The 7,091-nt window shown below is 44.2% G+C and overlaps 1 long non-coding RNA gene across 2 annotated transcripts; it reads right to left on the reverse strand.

Annotated features, from left to right (window-relative positions):
• Window positions 1-1,445: 1,445 nt before the first annotated feature.
• LOC123048861 (uncharacterized) lies at window positions 1,446-3,642 on the reverse strand. 2 transcript variants are annotated; one of them, XR_006423389.1, is made up of 4 exons: window positions 3,268-3,642; window positions 2,926-3,122; window positions 2,287-2,704; window positions 1,446-2,049 (listed from the first exon to the last, which is right to left on the reverse strand). It is a non-coding gene; the product is annotated as an uncharacterized lncRNA (long non-coding RNA). The 2 variants fall into 2 exon arrangements; XR_006423388.1 differs by having other exon boundaries at window positions 2,287-3,122.
• Window positions 3,643-7,091: the final 3,449 nt, after the last annotated feature.

A 7,091-nucleotide genomic window follows, 5' to 3' on the forward strand; every position in this document is an offset into this window, starting at 1 on the left:
CATGACCCATCTCGGGTCTTTTTCGTTTTTGTTTTTCACACGCCACCCCGGGTCTTCTGTAAGAAAACAAAAGTCGCCATGTGGATTTGTGAAATGAAATGAATGTTAGATTTTGTTTGGCAGTGGAATTTGTCTCATTTTTGAATTATTATGATCAACAATCGCATACACTCTCCATCCAGCGTTTCAACACATTTACACCGTAAAAATGTTTATCAACCCAAAAATAATGGTGCATTTCTTTTTTACCAATCAAGATCAAAAAGATCTTGACAACATTAGATTCACAAAATCAAATACCCCCTCTGATCTATATTAATTGCCGTTGTTTTAGTACAACGTTTGTACTAAATCAATGACAATTAATATGCATGGATAGGAGGGAGTAATAAAGTATATTCATCTAAACTGAAGAGAAGATATTGGACAACATGGGTAATATAACTACCATATTCAGCTCCGCAAGTAACATATATACTAGTAAGCTTGCACGTGCAACGCACGTCTTGCATTATACTCTAGTATTAATTTAGTTTTAGGTATTTACAAACATGAAAGAATAAAAACATGTTTATCTTTTTATCCAAATAATTACAAATTACCGAAAAAGGGTTGCCTCCGCTTTATATTATAAAGCAACGACCACACGATACACTTGCTGGGGCCTCAGCACAAGCAAGCCCAAAAGAAACGAAAAAGGAACTAAAGAGAAAATAATGCCAACAACGGCGGATCAACGAAAACGATGAGGACCCGCAACCGCCGCGCCCACCGGAAAATTCCACCACGCTCCTAGCACTCCGGACCGCCGCATACCAAACAACACCTTCAAGAAGGATCGCGACGATGACGACGCTGTTGCCCGGACATGTCCTAGCGTTTCCCCCGGTACGCGAGGGGTGAGGTGGAAGGGGTATGCCCGACGCCCTTCAGGAAGGCACGGCGGCGCCCACGGGCGTCACCGCGTCGGTGCCGGCCCTGCCGACAAGGATTTCTCCCGACCACCCACCAACCACGACCCCAGACGATCCATCCCGCGCCACCAAACACATCGCCCACCAACTTGCGCCACCACGATCGAGCAGTCTCCATCGCTGTCTCACCATGGCTAATGAAACGGGACCGACGGAAACAAGACGACGCAACCAGGAACCAGGAGCGGCAACATCAGCAGCCTCGCGGGAGGGGACATCCTCCACCGCCCCCGGCGGGATCCGGCCGGACGCAGCACAGGGGCAAACCGGGCCACCCCCGGCCCAGCCGAGCCCGAAACGGGCTCGCGAAGCCCCCGTCGCCGCGCTGCAGAAGGCGAGCCACCGTCGCCACCACCCCCAGCACGAGTCACGCCCCCGACCCGCCGGAGACGCCGCAAGCAGACCGGGCCAGGCCCGCCCATACCCAGATCGAGCCCAAAAGGGCCCAGATCTGGGCCGGGAGGCCCGCCGCGAGCCACCGCGCCGCCCCGCCGCCAAGCTGATGATGGCCGCTGTTTTGCTTGGATCTATTCTATGCCAACAGTTCACACAATTTACAATTAACCATGGATGCCCAGGAACGGTCTTAAATATACAAACTCACACACAAATAATTCTACTATCAAGTCCAATCATACAGGGTAATAATAGGGATGCGAAGAAGAGATTATCCATCATTAAAGATATTGTTATCAGTAGTATACATGTTCTATGATGTGTTCACCTTTTGAGCGAATAAGTCTAGCAATGCAAGTGAAGACACAAAGAAAACTTGGAAACCGTCAGGAACTGGTGCCCATGGCAACAAGGCAGGACATGTGTGCATGGCAACACTGCATAGCAGGAGGTACAATTGGATCATATTATGCCAGTACATCAAATGTGCCGGTTAACAGTACAATATTTCTTCCACATTGGAAAACAACCTGACTTTTTTTCCTGAAACATACTTATAATATAACTATAAATAGTAGCCAAGGTTAGTGAAATCATGCCTTGCCGGAATTTTCCTTCTTTCCTATGATAGTGTGACAAGTAAGCCTCCATGACTCCGGTTTCTGACCAAGCCAATGAGCTGCAAAGAGTAGAGTTAATTGAAAACTTTACAATAAAATCATCAAGCAGCAGTCTTCGTGGGTAAATAGTGTTGCAGTACAAAATAGTGTTATATCACGAGGTTGCAAACTTGCAATACATGCATGAGACCACTATAAGACCTCCAGTACAAATTAGTGGCAGATCAATAAAAAATCTGTATAAGCATGAGAGAAAATTAGAAGAGCATCTAAGCATATGTGTGCAGGTCACATACCAAGAATAGGCATAATTAGCACGCACAAGCGTCAGGAGAATCCACCAGTTCTTCAATAAACAGAAAGAAAGCCACCTCCATCCTCTATCACCTCCAACCAATTTTAATGGAATCAATAGAGAAATCAGCATATAGAGATGGGGAGGTGCTGCCGGCGTTGGGGGTCCTGGTGGGAGAGGGGCGGCGCATCGCTGTTTCAAAATGAGTCGATGAGACAATAAAGGTGCAGATTTTAACAGATTAAACAACCAAAATGGTTTAGGATACAAGGTTCGTGACTTCCACAAAAAGAACTCTTTTGGGATTGTAAGATGCATCAGCTCAAATTATGAACTATCATCCCCACAGTTTCCAGTAAAAGGGAAATGATAGGAGACCCAGTAATTCACATTTGCTTCACCATCAAACCTTGAGCATGCTGCAATTTTGTCAACAACTGCACGTAATTTGGCAATTGAATAGGAAAATGGGTTCAAAGACAACACAAGCTATGTAGGTAAAAGGCAGAAAATCACACTGCAATCTTCAATCGCAAATGGAAATAATTTCACCAAAATAAAGAAGCAAGATCAACCAATATTGACTCGACTGGAACCTAAAATAAAGAAGCTCCTATCTAATGAAACATGTACATCTAACCTCAATATTCTTGAATAGTGGAGCATTGGGCTCAGTTGTTCAGCCATCTCAGTCTCCCCCATCCTCATGGCTTAGCATAATTAGACCTTAACACAGTGCCAAATGGAAGTCATTTGATTTTTGAAAAACGAAGACATTCTCTCCATCCACTAAGTTTCACAATTCAATCCAGGAATCAACTCTTTTCATGTGGCAATCTATTAAGGCAGAAAAACATCGTCAATCACGATCTCTCAGGGATCTACATACACTTATATGTTCGTTTTATCAAATAAAAAAAAGATAAAATTGGTCCTTCCCAAGCTTATACACGATCAAGTTTAGATCAAAGAACATGTATACCTTTTACATGGAGGATTCAGAGGAAGGGATTCTCTGGAAAAGCCCTCCTCGCGTACGCATGGTGCTAGAGATCTCGCTGTCGAGGGAGCACGGCAGGGAGAAGAGGCACCGGGGAGCGGAACGGAGGAATCGAGGCGCGGCGCGGCAGGCCCGTGAAGTGTGACATGGCGGGAGGGACCTTCAACGGGAGCGCTGGGGGCGGCACAGCAGCGGTGGCGGGTCGGGGGCATGACGGCAGCACGGTGCGCGGCATGCTGCGCGCGGCACGGCACGAGGCCGGGGGCGCGGCGGCTCCTGCTCCCTGTGCGGCTCGGCGGCAGGGGGAGCGAGCGCAGGGATGATGTCCATCTGAGGGTGCGTGATTATAGGAGATGCATTGCGTGATTATACGAGGGTGAGTAATTTTCAATAGATTCCTTTCTTTTCTCGTGCGATTACGGCTGATGCGGTTGCGGAAGCGAGGCCTGAAGTTTCCTCTGCGGTGCGATGGAGTACGGTCAGTCAATCCAAATTATTAAGTACACACGGGAGAATAGATTAGATTAAGATTAACCGTTAGATTAAGTTTAGTGGACCTAATTAGACGGTGATAATGCGTCCGTGTACGTTTTATGGGGTGTTTTTAGAGAAGATCATGTTTGATCTTTTATTAGTAAGTAGAGATGTATCATGCAGCCTCATACAAGTACATGTGAGGTCCAAAAGGTATATTGCATCATAGTTCACTCATACAAGCAATTCCAATTCAATTCCATAAGGCACAAAGGCACCATAGTTCACTCACACTTTGTATTGGCCTGTATTTAGCAATCTCAATTCCAGTAGCAACAAAACACCCTATTATTCCAGTTCCGAACTTTGTCCTTTTTTTTTTCTCTTGGCATGTTCTCACCATGGGGACTGCATTGCACCCTGCAAGTTTTAATAAGTTTCTTATGGATGAGAAACAAAAAATAGAAGGAAGGGAACATAAAAACAGAATAACTCAACCATGTTTGTAATTACACAGCCATGCCAATGATACTAATATATCTAGACCCAATAGCAGATTACAGGTTAGAGTCAAGCCCATGGTTTCATTCACTCATCTCTTGAGACAAAAAAAATCCTCCATATTCTTCTCTACCAATATCGGGCATGTGCGAGAAAATGTAAATGCGTGTACATTTTGGTATAATGGACCAAGTATGCATGTGAAGAGAAGGCAATCCAGATTATCAAAATATGTACAGAAGTACGAATTATTTCAATTCAACAACAATGTCTTATGATGCAACTAAACAACCCTACAAACACCAAAATCAGATTAATAGGTTAGAGCCAACCCCACAGTTTCACTTCTCTCTTGAGACAACAAAATCCTGCATATTACCTCTTCTCTACAAATATAACAGCCATCACACTATATTTTCTGAAGCACAAAACATACTAGACTAGAGGCAATAGGGGTGGACATCTCATATTTTATATGACTATAATAAGGACTTAAATTTTCTAAATGGAAAGGTTTCCCTTTTTTTTCATTTCCCATTGATTACCTCCCACAGAAACTCAACATTCTACTCCAGTGTATTACCCACAAGTATTATGACAGAATAAGAAAAATAGGGAATGGAAGTACAAAACCACGTTTCTTTTTTAGAGTAACTATCCCATGCTCTCCAAACCTCCCCTCTCTTTTTGTCTTACATTTATATGTTAAAATCACTTCTTAACAAGACATGTACCTACCAAGAAGCTTCGTTAAACGGACCCACAATGTGATTAAAGACCAGGCAATCCAGTGATTATTCATATTATACATGAAAAGGCAATGCAAAACGGATATCCAATTCGGTGGCCAGGCTCATCTGCTCCCACTCAGAAAAAGAATCAAAATAAATACTAGAATTTTTTTTTTAAAAATTCCAATTATTTTTTGTGTGATAGATAATTTGCCGCGTGAGGTTCGCTCCAAATTTCAACTTATTTGGACATCTGAGTAGCTCTCGGCAAAAAAGACAAATCGGGTCAGAACAGTGCGTGAACAGTAAACATTTTTACAGACCCCGATTTTGTCTTTTTACCGAGAGCTGCTCAGATGCTCAAATGAGTTGAAATTTGGAGCGGACCTCACACATCAAATTATCTACCACCCAAAAAATTAGATTTTTTTTGAATTTTTCTAGTATTTGTTTTGATTTTTTTTTCTGAGCACGGGCGCAGAAACTCCACGTCCCTTGCAAAACTAAACTTCTACAAGAATGGCACCATCAGGCTGCTATGTTAGCTACTAAAAAACTTGTACTTCAAATAGTGCTGCTACAACAAGTGCACCACAAAGCAGCAGGAACAAAAATAGAATTTGGGACATCTTGTAGAAGTGGTTGATACGTCTCCAAAGTATCTATAATTTTTTATTGTTCTATGCTATTATAGTATCAATCTTGGATGTATTATATGCAATACTATATCATTTTTTGGGACTAACCTATTAACTTAGTACCAAGTGTCAGTTGCTGTTTTTTTGCCTGCTTTTGGTTTTCCAGGAAATCAGTACCAAACGAACTCCAAATGCCACGAAACTTTTTGACGATTTTTTCTTGACATAAGAGACCCTAGAAGCTTCGGGAGGAGGACATCAGGTGAAGGAGTAGGCCAGAAGCCACATGGGCGCGCCCAGGTGTAACGCCCACGATGCGGCTATATCTCCCACGTGTCGAGGCACGACTTAGAGGCATAACCGCATTGTGGTTTTGTCGCAAGAAGGGTCATCTTCACACAATCCCATGTAATGAACAAGAATGGGATAACGAGAGTTGGCTTACAATCGCCACTTCACACAATACATAAATTAATTCATACATCATCCAAAATCCACACATAGACCGACTACGGTTAAATCCAAATGAAAATAAGATAACCCCAAATGCTAGAGCCCCGATCATCCCAACTGGGCTCCACTACTAATCATCAGGAAAAGAAACATAGTAACGACCACGTTCCTCGTCGAACTCCCACTTGAGCTCGGTTGCGTCATCTGCACTGGCATCGTCGGCACCTGCAACTGTTTTGGTAGAATCTGTGAGTCACGAGGACTCAGCAATCTCACACCCGCGAGATCAAGACTATTTAAGCTTATAGGAAAGGATGGTGTAATGAGGTGGAGCTGCAGCAGGCACTAAGCATATATGGTGGCTAACATACGCAAATGAGAGCGAGAAGGGAAGCAATGCAACGGTCGCGACGCTAGAAATGATCAAGAAGTGATCCTGAAACTACTTACGTTCATGCATAACTCAAGCCGTGTTCACTTCCCGGACTCCGCCGAGAAGAGACCATCACGGCTACACACACGGTTGATGTATTTTAATTAAGTCAAGTGTCAAGTTCTCTACAACTGGACATTAACAAATCCCCATCTGCCTCATAACCGCGGGCACGGCTTTCGAAAGATAATACCCTGCAGGGGTGTCCCAACTTAGCCCATTATAAGCTCTCACGGTCAACGAAGGATAAACCTTCTCCCGGAAAGTCCCGATCAGTCTCGGAATCCCGGTTTACAAGACATTTCGACAATGGTAAAACAAGACCAGCAAAGCCGCCCGAATGTGCCGACAAATCCCGATAGGAGCTGCACATATCTCGTTCTCAGGGCACAACGGATGAGACAACCTACGAGTAAAACCAGGCCTCAAGTTTCCCTGAGGTGGCCCCGCAGTCTACTCGGTTCGGACCAACACTCGAAGGAGCACTGGCCCGGGGGGGGGGGGGGGGTTAAAATAAAGATGACCCTCGGGCTCGCGAAAACCCAAGGGAAAAAGGCTTAGGTGGCAAATGGTAAA

Source organism: Triticum aestivum, chromosome 2D (assembly GCF_018294505.1).
Source record: "Triticum aestivum cultivar Chinese Spring chromosome 2D, IWGSC CS RefSeq v2.1, whole genome shotgun sequence".
NCBI classification, from domain to species: Eukaryota; Viridiplantae; Streptophyta; class Magnoliopsida; order Poales; family Poaceae; genus Triticum; species Triticum aestivum.